The sequence below is a fragment of the Agrilus planipennis genome, unplaced genomic scaffold (assembly GCF_000699045.2).
Source record: "Agrilus planipennis isolate EAB-ADULT unplaced genomic scaffold, Apla_2.0 scaffold11, whole genome shotgun sequence".
Taxonomy (NCBI): Eukaryota; Metazoa; Arthropoda; class Insecta; order Coleoptera; family Buprestidae; genus Agrilus; species Agrilus planipennis.
This window is the reverse complement of record NW_020440736.1, coordinates 537,343-544,997: the sequence shown is the minus strand read 5'-3', so window position 1 is coordinate 544,997 and position 7,655 is coordinate 537,343. Positions and strand designations below refer to the sequence as shown.

At 30.1% G+C, this 7,655-nt stretch overlaps 1 long non-coding RNA gene across 5 annotated transcripts; it reads left to right on the top strand.

The window, feature by feature from the left end:
• Positions 1-378: 378 nt before the first annotated feature.
• LOC108733850 lies at positions 379-7,286 on the top strand. 5 transcript variants are annotated; one of them, XR_003232208.1, is made up of 8 exons: positions 389-570; positions 780-841; positions 1,130-1,403; positions 1,852-1,995; positions 5,891-6,009; positions 6,165-6,342; positions 6,569-6,822; positions 6,963-7,179. It is a non-coding gene; the product is annotated as an uncharacterized LOC108733850 (long non-coding RNA). The 5 variants fall into 5 exon arrangements; XR_003232206.1 differs by lacking the exon at positions 6,963-7,179 and adding an exon at positions 7,258-7,286 and having other exon boundaries at positions 393-570; XR_003232209.1 differs by lacking the exons at positions 389-570; positions 6,963-7,179 and adding exons at positions 589-699; positions 7,258-7,286.
• The last annotated feature ends 369 nt before the right edge of the window (positions 7,287-7,655 follow it).

Here is a 7,655-nt window from a genome sequence, read left to right as displayed (position 1 = left end):
AAAAATACTAACAATAAGCACTGCAGATGTGAATTAAAAGATTATGAAACAAAAATCCCTCCTAGCGTGATAACTATTTGGTTAATAATATGAGAAGTATAAGGAGATAATTTTGGATAAGGCAAATTCATTTATTATTAAAAATCCTAGTGAAATTACAGGATTTTGGTCATATTTACTGTAAAGTAATCGTCTAATTGTCAGAACAACTAGAAATATAGATAATAGATATACAAAGGGTAGAAATGTCGATTTTAATCATATGCATCTGTGGTTTTCCTTTCATAAATATCTATACCTCTACATTATAAATTACCTATGACAAATGCAACCACTGAAAGCGTCATTTCTGATTATGGTTTGTCTGTGTTTATGGTCACGTTGCCATTTTAATAATAATAATGCAATTCCATCTATGATAACAATCCATAGATTAGTATAGTTCAGTATCGTACAAGCATAGACAGGTCACATACAAATTCATTATCCTATTATCTATGGCGTCTGCCATCCTTATTTGAACGAGTGGTGAAGGTATAATTGCACAGCCATTATTATTGCATTTTGTAGGTAAGAAATAAAAAGAAATTGGGTAAAAACATTTGCTGGCGATCATGTAGTAGTCGAAATCATGAAATATTGCTTATCACAATGTGCACATTGATTTTTTCGGAAATTGACTTTTTTGTTGATCCTTTTGTAAGTAAAGTAGTTCCTCAAGTCATGGCGCAAGTAAATACTCGTAAACCATTTATTATATTGTATGTTTTTTTTTATAGAAAAAGTGCTACCTGCATTTTGTTTCCGCTTTTCTTCAAATTGAATGTTGCAGTTTATTACGGTAAGTTCTTTTATAATAAAATTTGCGTTGCTGAACATTTTGACGTTCTTTGTTAAATAATTAATTTTTTAAAATTATGTAATTTTGTTTACAATTATTTGCTAGTTACTAAAAACTGTAATACCTAATATCAATATTAAATACATACAATTCAATACTTAGTACTAACATAGTATGTATGTATGTATCCTTCCGGAGATAATGAAAATACTAAAATTAATAGCAATACTTGATGCATGATTATTCTGGTAAATATGGTTTATTAAAATTCTATTCTTTATTCCACAGGGCTGTATATAAACTATGGCGTTATATGTTGTGGAGCATTGATTGTAGCAGTTTTTCTCTCAGGAATGTAGCAGTACCTCAAAAGGTGCTTGTTCATTTGTCGCAATGAATTGTCTACATAATGAATGCACTACACAGAAGTTAACACAATAAGGAGGACAAAATATTGTCCTTTACATATTGCTTGATTAATGTTAGATAAATGGCCCACAAATAACACACGTTATTAATGAGGATTGAATTAGAATAGAACTGAAAGGACATAACAATTTAGGTAAAATTTTAAAACCTCTTGTAAATCGTAATTATACTTTTAGTTTAAATAGACAGAAGTGTGATTAAAAATGTATTCGAACAGTTAATTTTATTAATAATGTGTAAGTAACAATTAAAAATAATAGATAAGGTCCTAGAATCCTCAATTTCTTAGACATTTACAACTTACTTTCAATAGAGAGATATTAAATAACATTTCAGAAATGTCAAAAGCAGAGTAGCAGAATTATTCTGGACTGAATGTTAGCTTAATACAAGGGAAGATCATTTATTTTATTTTATTTTTTTTAAACTGTAATATAAAGTATGTATACTTCCATTTTTATTTTAATTTGAGAATCAGAAGAAAAATGATAAGCATTAAAAATGGTGGCATGTTTATTCTCCTAATTAATAAAATATTATTAATTAAAAGTATTTAATTATTTTTTTGTTCGTTTCTACAGATTAGCTAATGAATAAGGCAGATTAGGAAGTTATTTTGACCCTAGCAATGAGGACATGGGATGTATTCACTGGTATCCTTTCTCAATTTGGTTTGCTTTTCACACATGTAAACCTTGGAATGTTACATTCTACAGCTAATTCAGGTAATAATACACAGTTAAATTAATATAAAATGCACTTTATTAATCTGTTGTCAATTGGGTTAACATAATGTATAGGATGACGAGCATATGTTACTTCATTGTATAATACCGTTAGATTGTCCATTATTTAGTTGAAGATGTAGGCAATTGCAAACTTTAGTTTGTGCAAAAATACAGTTTTTGATAAGTAAAGGAATTCAGAACTCTTACTGCAGCCTGACGCCCAGAATACTTTGCAGTAAAGTGGGTTGCCTGTATAAGGACGAGCAGTATCTAAAACCATATGTATTTTAAATTCAAATTATCATGGTACTAGTAGTTTGTTTTATTTAAACATTGTTATTTTTGAAATCTTTTACATTTACAAAAAAAATTATTTACAAATATCACATGCAATGTGCCCTCTTCTCCTTAACGGCCTCAGAAAATTCAATTTTTTACCTTAAATACAATACTAATTTTATAAATTTATCCTACGAAAACATAACATGCAAAAAAAAGGAAAATGAAAATATTTACTTATCATCCTATAGCATACATACAAATTTCTCTGCTTTATGCTCCCATTTTTTTTGTATCTAAACTACACCCCTCTCTTCTATCACTTAAGCTGAACCCGTTCTTTTTTTTATTATATTTTTTGGTAGGATCAATCCATCGCCACTCCCATTTAATATCTACTTACAATCATCCAAATATATGCTTTCCTCACATCCTCCCAGCACATGCATCATTGTTTCATCTCCCCTTTCACATATCCTACATATCATTTCTTCTTCTTTCATCCAATACTTACATTTTCTAGATTCATTTCTTACTCTAAACCTTGAAAATATGTCCACTTCCTTCATTCTATTCAGATAGTCTGGCAAACAGTCTTCCTGCCCATGCTACCATAGCAACGCCTTTAGACATTCCAATTATCCCGACTTATCAATACTTCTTAGGTTTTTTGCCCTTATCATCTCTTAATATCTTATTCTCACCATTTCCTCAACACATACCCCCATTCGGCCCCATTCATTCTTTAGCTCCTGATTCAAATTTAAATCGTCTAATACACCATCCCTTTCTTTATCATACCTGGTTTTTGTTAGAATATTTAAAATTGTTTTCCTCTGTGATTCCTTTCTTATATCCTCATCCATAAGCTTTTCAAGTTTTATCTGGTATTTTACCACCCTTTTTTTGGTTTCCTCTACCATCTTCCCACATTTTAATTCCCTTTGTACAACATAATCTGGTGTATGTCTGTCCAAACGCAACACGCACTTTATATATTTCTTGTTTGTTTTTCACCTGTTTCTGTTCTTTCCACCCCCATACTTCTACCCCGTAAAGAAATATTTCTAACCGTCAAATCAAACAACCTTTTTCTTCTAATCCAAGCGTTCCTGTATAATCTATGCCCTATTCCCCATATACATCCTAACAAGGCGTTTGCTTTTGCCTTGTTGCGTATCTATATGTATTTTATTATTGTTGTTTTCTCCCATAACATATCCTAGACATATATATTTTTTAACCTTTTCTGTCTCTTCCTTCTTTCCATCTAATTATCTTTTTTTCTTTTCCCTTTCTACCTCTTACTTCCCCAAATTCCATGTACTTAGTCTTACTAACATTTAACTCCAAACACTTCTTTCTTAAGTATATTTCCATTATATCTTTTAATGCACCACAATTCGTGGCTAGTAAGGGAATATCGTCAGCATACGATAAAGTCCATATTTTCTTCTCTACCTACCACTACCCCACCCTTCCTTATTTACTGATCTCATTTTCTAAATAACTTAGGTATATTTTAAACAGTTGTTAACTTAACTTACAACCTTGTCTTACACCTATTTCCATCCAAAATTTCCTTGTCTCCCTACCGCTTAGTCTTACAACTCCCAATTATCCCTTCTTCAATTTTACCCATCCTTAACATGTTTATCAATTCTCGTCTGTCTCTCTGTTTTAAGTCCACAAATAATACAAACACCTTTTTTTATATTTAAATATGATTCGATAATATATTTTAACAAAAAGATAGCATCTATAGTACCCCTTCCCTTTCTAAATCCAAATTGTGTTTCGCATAAAATATCATTTTCTTCAATTATCTCTCCTAGTCCCTAAAATCCCTAACTAACATGTTGTAATTCTTACTGAATTCAATTTGTTCTTCTATATAATCTAAATTACATTTTTTCCCCACTTTATCTTACATATCAACCCTCTTATCATTACTAATTCATCATTAACTTCCATTATCTCAAGTTTGAGATATTTTTTTTGTTTCCACCAACAAACCTCCTTTAGCTGATAGATAGATGCTTCTTAATCAAAAGTAGCGTTTGATTAAGAAGAAAAGTAATGTACCCCTTTTTTTCGTTAGCATAAAGTAACAGCGATAAAAACGATATCAAGAATTTGTAATCTTTTGTCCAAAGATTCAGAAATTTGTAAGTTATTTCTTTCATAGGCACCTGCAGCCTACAATTTATTTCTACATTTTCAAAAAGCGTTGTGCTTTTATAAATATCCGTGTTTTTAAATCGCATGCCAAAAAAACAATGAAGTTTTAGTTATAAAACACTTGTAAAAAAGGATTTTAAATTATCTCCCATGAAAACTAAAATTTCCCACCCATATGCCAACGAAAGATGCTTGTCAGTCTTTTCACAACGATTTTATAACTAAAACTTCCCACGTTCCTGTATAATAATACATGCTAAATGTTTTTTCCTTTTTTAAATGAGCAATAGTCTGTATATTATTTATGTCATCTTTTGGTTTTTTTTAAACAACAGAATGCAATTAATTGACTCTACATTATGTATACGTATACAAAGTACATATTATGTCATCTTTTGGTGCAAAATAACCACATATTGCATAAACCTAATAACTTTATAAAAGCTTAAAATACTGAATAATTAAATTCATTGTGTATCGTATATTATACAACAAGGATATTAATAATTTGGACATAGGAGAATTAAACCACAGAAACTGTTTGTTAATATTACTATGTATAATTACTAGAAAAACTTTAATTGCGTGCAATTTTTTTAAAAATAACAATAAGGTAGTTCTAAAATGTTATAGTGCAATTAGTTAGTTTCTTAATTTCGTTCGTTTAATGTTTAAAAATTCAACTTGTCCGTTTGGTCGAATTTTATTATACCCAAAAATGCATAAATATATATATATATATGTTTGCGAGTAGTGATCAGGCGATGGAACTTGCACGAAGCAAAAACCCAGATAAATTGAATTCTGTAAAACGGGGATGAAACTAAGCACGCGATTGGTTACAGCGTCGCAGACATCGAATTTAACGCATGTGATTGGCGTTTGTCTACGTCATCAGTGCTTCATGTGGTAGCAATCGCAATTTCACGACAAGCCTGAGAGGCGTTTGGCACATCATAAGTTCATAAAGTCTCGAGGTGAAAGGACGTTTTTTCGCATCTCTTAAATTCAACTTATCGAGCTAATTTTTTCGCAAAATTAGTTTTAATTTGTTCTTCGTCTGAAAGGTTAGTTTGATTGATTCATATTCAATAATTATTCTTCGTATTTGCTCACAGCATAAATTAAATTGACAAAATTTTTAAAGATTAAATCTTGAAACAGACATCAGGTGGCTACGTCGCCATTTTTAATGTTTTGCTATTTTATTCGTTTTTGACTGGTTTTTTATTACGTGTTTTTGTTTTATTTCGTGTTTCATTTATTTAATACGAGTGTTTAATTCTTTTTTTTTTATCCATTTTCCGCATATATTTTGACTTTCATTTGAGATAAAGGGAGAAAAGTGAAAGGGATTAAATATTTAAATTTTCTGCGTAACAGATATCTATTAAATTAATTAGTTAATAATTGTTTTTATCCGTTTACACAGATTGGCCAACAATTGAGAGAGATTGCAACTGATATCTTTGCTTACTGAAAAGATAAGTCGTCTCCTATGGTGTTTTAGCTGTTCACCTTTCATCTTGGACGCTCTTGTAGTTAATTAAAGTGAGCATGCATACTATACTTTCTATATGTAGTGTATTTATTTGATATTAACAAAGAAAAAGATTCAGCATTACTTTAACAATGTATCGTGCACATTATTTACTTAATACTTAATTAATTATATCTGAACACTTTCATAAGATTTCATTTTACAGGAACATTAGAAGAACTCCGGATACCATTAAATTATGAAATTATGAAGCATTGGTTGAATTAGTTCTCATTTGCCCTTCAAAGTAGCTGTGCCCATGGTTCTAAAGAAAGCATGAAAGTGCCTATTTTTCATCGCGAACGAAGACGGTGTGCTGAAAAAGGATTTATGACAATGAACTGGTATGTAACAGTATCAGTTAAAAATAGTAAATGGTATCTTTAGATAACTTCAATTTCTTAGACATTTGTAATTTGCTTCAATAGACAATTTTAAACAACGTTTTAGAAATGGAAGAAGCAGAATTAATGTGGAACAGGTCTTTCCATTAGTGTGCATGTTACTGATTTATACTGATTTATTTGATTTAAAAATGGTAATTAATTACTTTTTCTTGCCTGGTTATAGATTGTTGTCCCACAAATGAGAAGGAGTTGCAGTTAATTTTGGTGCTACTAAAACAACCGATGCTTTTGACGTCTTCGCCTTGCAACATTATGCAGTTAATTTTTGCCGTAACAATGGGAGGCAATTAGAAATTAATTAATTAATTTGGAAGCAACCGGAACTACAAATTATCTGCAGTGGTACACTCCTAGATTTGGTTGTTTTGCTCATCACACTGGTAGACTTTAGAACGCCACTTTCTACAATTAATTGAGGTGAGAATACATAACTTGATCGATATTAATTACTCTTTATTAATCTGATATGAAATTTCTGTTAACAATTAGCTATTGTCAACACTATAAATTGAGGTTATTGTTCATCAATATCACTTGACAGTTTTTATTTTCCACAGAATAAATTGGTATTTATCATTGATGTATCTAAGGAGTTTATCTATCTATGAAGTTTATCTATCTATGGAGTTTATCTGTCTATGGATTTTCTTTTTAATCTTTCTGTTTATGTCGTAAATTGACGTGTTATTTAACGTTAACCTATGTCGTGATCTATGGTTGTGATGTAAAATGGCGTAAATTTGTTGTTTGTTTATTTTTTAATTCAGCTATTTTACTTGGTTTTTGGTGCGTTTTTGTTTGTGTTTCTTAATTATAAGTGTAATTAATATATTTTTTTGTCCATTTCTGCAGGTTATACAATAAATGAGAGAGAATTAATGNATTGTATTTCTAAATAATAAATGTATTTTCATTGTATTATCATTCTTTGGTATTTAAATAAATAAATAAACAAATTATGCGTTTTTAATTTTATTCTCAGCCTTAAAGAACAGAAAAATAAAATAGCACGAACACTTTAAAAAGAAAGGTAATTGTGCCAAGTTTTGAAAATAACCAGAGCCATCGTGTGTCTGGATCTGAACAATTTGAAAAAAAGCTGAACAATTTGAAAGCTAAATTTAATCCCGCGCTTTCTTTCTGAACTTGGAAAAAGACCCGAAGCAACTTATGCTCTCCTAATACAAATGTTGAAATTTATGAAAATTTTCAGTTTTGAGCGAAATACGAGGGTTAGTTGAAAAGTAATG